Genomic DNA, 9,118 nt, shown 5'->3' with positions numbered 1-9,118 from the left:
CATAGAGTTGAAAAAGATAAAGCGATTGACAAAAATAAGGAAGAAGAGTAAGAGGCAGAAGTCCATTCAAAGGTAAGTGTAACACCCTAGGCAAATCCCACATCGACAAAATATGGGAGAGATGCTTGGTTTATAAGTTGGTGGTTCGTAACCCCTAGTGACACGTTTTAAAATCGTGAGGGCTTCGGCCCAGAGTGGACAATATTACTAATGGGCCGGGCTATTACATTTGTGGTATCAGAGCCGCTCCGCGTGCAACCTTGAACGATGGTAGGGCAAACCTCAGCGAGGATGCTGAGTCCCATAAGGGGGGTGGATTGTAACACCCTAGGCAAATCCCACATCGGTAAAACACGGGAGAGATGCTGGTGTTAGTAGTATGCCCTAGAGCATATCATTTAGTATGTATCTTGTACATATTTTTATTAATAAAAGGCATTTTCACTTTTCCGTTTACATAATATATTTATGTGTAATAGAAAAGGTCCATTGATATTTTGTTAGAAATATTATTCTTAAGTTGTTAAGAATATGAGTGACAATATTTCTAGCACAAAGTATCATAAATAGGTTCACAATCGAGGATACTTCATAATAAGGACATGACTTATCCAGAAGATTGTATTCATATTTGTTCCCAAGTTATTTATATGAGATATAAATAAGATGGAATGGTGAGTCTCATGCCATATAACAAACATGATAGGCACCCAGTGACACTTATGACAAGCACATGGAGTTTACTCTTGTCAATGTTTTGTCATAAATCATATCAGTGCATATAATCTTTAGACCTGAGATAGCACAGTTATCTTGTATATAGGTAGTTTGAGTTTGATACTGCTTTCATACTTGTACTATGTATGGGTATAAGGGCATGTGTTGGCTCCTACTAGTTATATATGGAGATAGGTGTTGATCAAGATGGAATCTGTTCCTCTAAGTAAATAGAGATAAAATCCTATGTTCATTTAATTGTTCTTGATGTTTCAAGTTCCTGGCCAGGACAGATAGATTTATTCAGAAAAGAGTTTCTGATGAGAAAATCTTTTTAATCAAGAACTGGAATTAAAAGAGAACATAATATTCATAGCAAATGGAGTTTGACATAAACCATAACTCCAGCTTGAGTTGGGATTTTGTAACAGAGAGATTCTAGTGCATGGTAACATATGATTATAGGTTCATTTAAGGTAAACCTTATTACTAATTGGGTGGCCATGGCATGCTATGCTAGGTGTTAACCATGGTCTATGAGGTTCATAAAATGATTTAGAGAAATCATTTATGGTAAGAAAGAGTTCTGATGATATTAAGAGTTGATATCATGTCTCATTGCCAATTAGTGATGAGCCTAGTAAGTCACACATATACACAAGTTATCACCTATTTAAATATGATTTAATTAATTAATTAAAGAGTTTAATTGATTAATTAAATAGGTTTGATTTTCAATTAAATTGCAAAGTCCCTAGCATGACTTGAAACCAAATCTAGATTATTGGATGTGCAGTATAAATTAAATTTATATTTAAAGTGTTTAAATATGAATTTAATTAATGAGAAATTAATTAATAGAGATTAATTAATTAATTTATATTTGATATAAATTAATTAGAAGAAGAAAAATAATTATTTTGGGTTAAGAACTCAAAATTAAGACACAAGGGCATTTTGGTCATTTCACAGTGTGACACGTGGCACCATGAGATGGTGACACGTGGGATTACACATAAGCTTGCCAAATGTTTTTTAATCATTTAAGATGATTAAAATCAAGATTAAATATAGGTTTGACACTTGGCACAATGTGATTGGGTCACTTAAACCTAGAGCTAATCAAAGGGTGACATGTGGCAAGGGTTTAATGTGTTAACCTAGCTATTTAAGTGTGGTTATGAAAAGAAAAAATAACCAGCAGCCACTCCTCTCCTTTGTCACGCCTCTTTGAGGTTTTTCATCTATTCTTCTTCATCTCTCATCAATTCAAAGAGATTAGCCATCAATCTCTTGAATTAAGAACACTAGAAATTGTTTCTAGTGTCCTGTTTACATCTCTAATCTCTTAAAAGGCAGAACTTGAATTTCTAATTAATAGAAAAGCTTTAGAGGCTGTTCAAGGGCTGCCATAGGTGTTCTTGGTGTGGACAAGCTAGAGGGACAACATCTGGTGTCCTGAAAACGAATCTCAAAGGCGCAGACACGCTGCAGTGCATCAAGAGGTTAGTGTAATCGTTCTTGATTTAATCTAGGGTTCTAAAATTAATCTGATTAATTTTAAAATCTTAAATGGAAAATACAGATCCAAAAACATATTAAAAGAGTTTTAATATGTTGTTTATCATTGAAATCAAATAGATAAAAATAAATCTTACATGATGCATGTGACCCTAGGTGAAAAGTTTTGAATTCAATGGTATAAACTTGTGTTTTTCACGCTTCCGTTCCTTCAATTGGTATCAGAGCCACTATATATGCCATTTAGATTGTTGATTATATGATTTAATTGTGTAATTTGATCAAGAGATGATTGATCCATTGCTGGTTGGATCAAGAGGTGTGGCGGCATGCATGATGAACTCCAACATAGTGCGCATGGCTTGGGAAGATCATGGTGCGCATGGTTGTTATTAAATTCTGCAATTGTTGCATGATGAAAGGTTCATCAGATGACTAATTAAAATGTTTAATTAGGATTTTTAATCACACAATTAAATTATGATTCAAATCAGATTTTTAAAAATTGTTTGAATGTGATTCAAATCTGAATTTTAAAAGTTGTTTGAATGTGATTCAAATCTGAATTTTTAAAGTTGTTTGAATCATATTTAAATCTTATTTTTTAAAATTGATTGAATAAAATTCAGATCTGATTTTTTAAAAAATGTTTGAATGTGATTCAAATCTGATTTTTTAAAAAAATGTTTGAATGTGATTCAAATCTGAATTTTAAAGTTGTTTGAATGTGATTCAAATCTGAATTTTTAAATTTGTTTGAATGAGATTCAAATCTGAATTTTTAAATTTATTTGAATCATATTCAAATCTGGATTTTTAAATTGAATATGAGATATTCAATTTAATTTAAGTATATATGTTTTATTTAATTGTTAAATAGTGATATGCATGATGGATGATCATGGACTATAAAAGACCAATGTGATTGGATTTATTTCTTTTATGTTTCTTTGGGATTGTAAATTAATTAATTAATTTTAATTTATTTTGGGCATGTATTATTAAGATTGTAATAATTTTTGGGTTGTAATTTCATTTATTTAAGTTCTTGTAAATTCGCCTTGGTATGCCAAGGATTACCATGTAATATTGGATTGCAAGAAGTTCAAGGAGGTCAAGAGCATTGGTGGGACCAGTGGGAGGAATTCAAGATCAAGTGTTGATTATGTACTCCTTTCAGCAACTCTTGTAAAATGAATGAATGAATGGAATGCACCTAGGAATGCCCTGATTCAATTCTTGGTGGCTCAGAACTGAATCCCTTAGAAAGTCCATGATCATACCATATTTATTGCTTATCCATGAATGCATGAGATGTATGGGAATATATGCTATTATATGATATATGCATGCTAATTGGATAATGTGCAAAGTGAGACCTTAATAGTAATTAGAATGACCATAAAATCTTCCAAACAAATGATTAAGTTGGAAATGCTATAATTAAAGTAATTATAACATAAGCCCTCCACTGGGGCAATTATTTTAAGAAATTTTAAATAGTTGCATGAGATGCAATTAATTTAAGAGATTTTCTTAAGAATAATTGTTAAGCATGAGATGTTGTAAATATGTAGATGGTTTAGTGGCCAATATTGGATGTACCTGAGGATATTAAAATTATTTGCATAATCACTGACTCAATGGGATCAACTTAACTAATGCAAGATAAGTCAATAATGGATGTACCTGAGATTTTGAGCATTAGGGGCAAGGTAAAGGATTGAACCTCACATGAGATGTGATGGGCAAGAAGTTGCTCACTTATAGTTTATTGTAATTCCAATAATGGATGTACCTGAGGATGATCAATAGAATTATAAGAATTCAATCACCCATTAGAAATCTATCCAACTAGGATTTCCGTTTTCTACTTTGGAAGTGTAGGATTCGCTAAGTTAGTGGGAGGACCAATTTGATTAAAAGACCATAATCATTTTGGTTAATTACATGATACATTTACTAATTAATATGGTTATTTTCTGCAGTTAATTTTCTGATAAAAATGAGCACAAAACAACCACCACCACCCAATATCCTTGCAAGCATACTTGATCACAATAGGTTGACAGGGCCTAATCTGTCTGATTGGCTAAGAAATTTGAAACTTGTCCTGAACCTTGAACATATAGGATATGTTCTAGATTCAAATGTTCCTGGTCCCTTACCTTCAGAGGCCACACAAGAGGAACATGAAACTTTGGACAAGTGGAAGGAGCATGATATGAGGGCTAAGTGTTACATGCTTGCTTCCATGAGTAATGAGTTACAGAAGCAACATGAGAACATGTAGAGTGCAAGTGAGATCCTCCTTCATCTACAAGAGTTGTATGGTGAGCACAGGAGGAATGCTAGGTATGAGATATCTAGACAGCTATTACGTATGAGGATGTCTGAGGGACAGAATGTTGGGGGATCATGTCCACAAGATGATGCAGCTGATTGAGCAGTTGGAACATCTTGACTTCAACATGGATTTCCAACTACAGACGGATTTGATCCTTCAGTCCCTTCCTGAGTCTTTTGGGAATTTTGTGACAAATTTCCATATGACTAAACAGGAATGCACCTTAGCTGGTTTACTCAATATGCTGGTTATTGCCCAAAAGAATATGCCAGGCAATAAAGGAAAAGAGGTGGCTTTGGTTGCATCTTCTTCTGCTGGAAAGTCCAACAAGAAGAAGGGCAATAAGAAAAAGAAACCTCAGATTCCTGGTCCTTCCAAGAAAATAGCTAAACAGAAAAGGAAGACTAAAGCTGATGGAGGCAAAGGAAAGTGTTTCCACTGCCAAAAGGATGGGCACTGGAAAAGGAACTGCCCAGAGTATCTTGCTTCTTTGAAGGACAAGAAGGATACACCTTCGGAAGGTATGTCCATATCTTGTTATTTAGATTCTGATGATACTCATAGTTCATCTACAGCTTGGGTTTTAGATACTGGTGCCAGTTCTCACATTTCTAATGATATGCAGGAACTAGCAAACAGTAGCAGCTTGCGTTCTCAAGATATTAGAGTCCGGATTGGCAATGGCTTAACTGTTAAAGCTTTAGCCATAGGATCTAAATCCTTTTACATGTTTGGACATGTTTTGTGTTTGGATAATATTTTATATGTACCTGATGCTTTTAAGAACATCATTTTTATATCTAGTTTAACTAGAAATGGCTATGAATTTCAGTTCACAGATGATGTTTGCAATATTTATTTTGGAAATAAATATGTTAGTTTGTGTTATATGAATGATGGTCTTTATTATTTGGATAATAATGACAAACACAAATTGAATGCAAGTGATCTAAAAGAATGCAATGCCATGGTGAAAACTAACTCAAGTTCAAAATATATTTGGCACTTAAGGTTATGTCATGTTGCAGAAGATAGGATTGCAAAACTGGAGAAAATGGGGATTTTATCCTCATTGGGCTCTGAGCCTACTCCAACTTGTGAATCTTGCCTTCAGGGCAAAATGACTAGATCACCCTTTGTTGGACAAGGGCTAAGAGCTGAAAATATTTTGGAGCTAATACATAGTGATGTATGTGGTCCATTTAAAGAAATGGCTAAAGGGGGTTTTTATTATTTTATTACTTTTACTGATGATAAATCAAGGTTTGGGTATTTGTATTTGATGAAATACAAACATGAATCTTTTGAAAAGTTCAAAGAATTTAAATCTGAAGTAGAAAATCAAACAGGAAAGAGTATTAAAGCTCTTCGATCAGATCGTGGAGGTGAATATTTGAGTACTGAATTTGATGAATACTTGAGAGAGCATGGCATTGTTTCTCAGCTGACTCCTCCAGGAACGCCACAACTGAATGGTGTATCTGAAAGGAGAAATCGTACCCTATTGGATATGGTACGTAGTATGATGAGTTATACTGATATGCCAATCTTCTTTTGGGGATTTGCATTAGAATCAGCTTTGTATATTCTGAATAGGATTCCATCAAAATTAGTTTCTTCCACACCTTATGAGATATGGCATGGAAGAAAACCAAGTCTTAAGCATGTTAAGATTTGGGGTTGTCCAAACTTATATCAAAAGTGAACAACGAAAAATTGGAGACCAGATCAGAAAAAGGTCGATTTGTTGGATATCCAAAAGATAGTTTTGGATATTATTTTTATTTGCCTACTTCACAAAAGGTTGTGATAAGTAGAGATGCCACATTTCTTGAACAATAGTTTGTTCAAGAATGAGGCAAAGGAAGGCAAATAGAGTTAGAATTGGAGAATTCTGACCAACCAACAGATCAGATGGATATAGATCCATCTAGTCAACCTATACCCGTTGATGAAACATCTACAGCTGTTCCTCGTAGAACAACCAGAGTATCTCACCCACCAGTGAGATATGGTTTTCTTCATGAAGAAGAACAAGAGTTGTCTACTCATGAAGAAGTAAATCATGGAGATGATCCACTTACTTATGAAGAAGCTATATCAGATATAGACTCTTCAAAATGGATTGATGCTATGAAATTCGAGATTGATTCCATGTATAAGAATCAAGTTTGGGATCTTGTTGACCCACCTGAAGGTATTGTACCTATAGGGAACAAATGGGTTTTCAAGAAGAAAATTGGTTCTGATAGAAAGGTGGAGACCTATAAGGAAGGGCTAGTAGCGAAAGGGTTTCGCCAAAGGCAAGGAATCGACTATGAGGAGACTTTCTCGCCTGTTGCCATGCTTAAATCAATTAGGATTTTATTAGCAATAGCTGCATACTATGATTATGAGATTTGGCAGATGGATGTCAAAACAGCTTTTCTCAATGCATACATTGAAGAAAACATTTTCATGGAACAACCTAGGGGTTTTGAATCCCAAGATGGTTCCAAGGTATGTAAGCTAAAACGATCCATTTATGGGTTGAAACAAGCTTCGAGGAGTTGGAACATCCGTTTTGATGAAGCCATTAAATCCTTTGGTTTTATTAAAAATGAGGATGAGCCATGTGTATATAAGAAGGTTAGTGACAGTGCTATCACTTTCCTTGTCTTATATGTGGATGACATATTATTGATGGGTAATGACACAGGTATGTTGACGACTATAAAGGTATGGTTGTCAAATACATTCTCATGAAAGACTTAGGGGAAGCAACCTATATTCTTGGGATTCGCATCTATAGAGATAGAGTGAAAAGAATAATTGGTTTATCTCAAAGTCTATACTTGGAAAAGGTGTTAAAGAGGTTTAACATGCTTGATTCCAAGAGAGGATTGTTACCAGTGAGACATGGTATCCATCTTTCTAAAGAGATGTCTCCAAAGACACCTGAAGAAAGAGATAAGATGGCCAGGATTCTATATGCTTCGGCTATTGGAAGTTTAATGTATGCAATGTTGTGTACTAGGCCGGATATCGCATATGCTGTTAGTTTGACTAGCAGGTATCAATCCAATCCAGGTTTGGAACACTGGATAGCTGTCAAGAATATCCTTAAGTACTTGAGAAGAACTAAGGATTTATTCTTGATTTATGGAGGTGAAGACTTGCAATTGGATGGTTATACTGATTCTGATTTCCAATCAGATATCGATGATAGAAAGTCTACCTCTGGATATGTGTTCATTTGTAACGGAGGTGCAGTCAGTTGGAAGAGTTACAAATAGAGCACGACTGCAGATTCCACTACAGAGGCTGAATATATTGCTACATCAAATGCTGCAAAGGAAGCTGTTTGGATAAAGAAGTTCGTGACAGAACTTACAGTAGTTCCTTCCATTGAGTCAGCAGTTCCACTACACTGTGACAATAATGGAGCAGTCATACAGGCTAAGGAACCAAGGTCTCACCAGAAATCTAAACACATAGAAAGGCGCTACCACATTATCAGAGAAATAGTTGGGCGAGGCGATGTAGCCATGCAGAAAATAGCATTAGCTGAAAATCCAGCTGATCCATTCACTAAGCCTATGTCACAGACTCAGTTAGACCGACATCTTGAGAAGATAGGTCTAAGATATTGTAATGAATGGCTCTAGTGCTAGTGGGAGATTGTTAGTAGTATGCCCTAGAGCATATTATTTAGTATGTATCTTGTACATATTTTTATTAATATAAGGCATTTCCACTTTTCTGTTTACATAATATATTTATGTGTAATAGAAAAGGTCCATTGATATTTTGTTAGAAATATTATTCTTAAATTGTTAAGAATATGAGTGACAATATTTCTAGCACAAAGTATCATAAATAGGTTCACAATCGAGGATACTTCATAATAAGGACATGACTTATCCAGAAAGATTATATTCATGTTTGTTCCCAAGTTATTTATATGAGATATAAATAAGATGGAATGGTGAGTCTCATGCCATATAACAAACATGATAGGCACTTATAAATGATAAGTAGGCCGAACCAGTGACACTTATGACAAGCACATGGAGTTTACTCTTGTCAATATTTTGTCATAAATCATATCAGTGCATATAATGTTTAGACCTGAGATAGCACAGGTACCTTATATATAGGTAGTTTGAGTTTGATACTGCTTTCATACTTGTACTATGTATGGGTATATGGGCATGTGTTGGCTCCTACTAGTTATATATGGAGGTAGGTGTTGATCAAGATGGAATCTGTTCCTCTAAGTAAATAGAGATAAAATCCTATGTTCATTTAATTGTTCTTGATGTTTCAAGTTTCTGGCCAGGACAGATAGATTTATTCAGAAAAGTGTTTCTGATGAGAAAATCTTTTTAATCAAGAACTGGAATTAAAAGATAACATAATATTCATAGCAAATGGAGTTTGACATAAACCATGACTCCAGCTTGAGTTGGGATTTTGTAACAGAGAGATTCTAGTGCATGGTAACATATGATTATAGGTTCATTTAAGGTAAACCTTATTACAAATTGGGTG

Source organism: Hevea brasiliensis, chromosome 13, assembly GCF_030052815.1.
Source record: "Hevea brasiliensis isolate MT/VB/25A 57/8 chromosome 13, ASM3005281v1, whole genome shotgun sequence".
Lineage (NCBI taxonomy): Eukaryota > Viridiplantae > Streptophyta > Magnoliopsida > Malpighiales > Euphorbiaceae > Hevea > Hevea brasiliensis.
The sequence above is the reverse complement of the archived record's forward strand: the minus strand, read 5'-3'. Positions refer to the sequence as shown.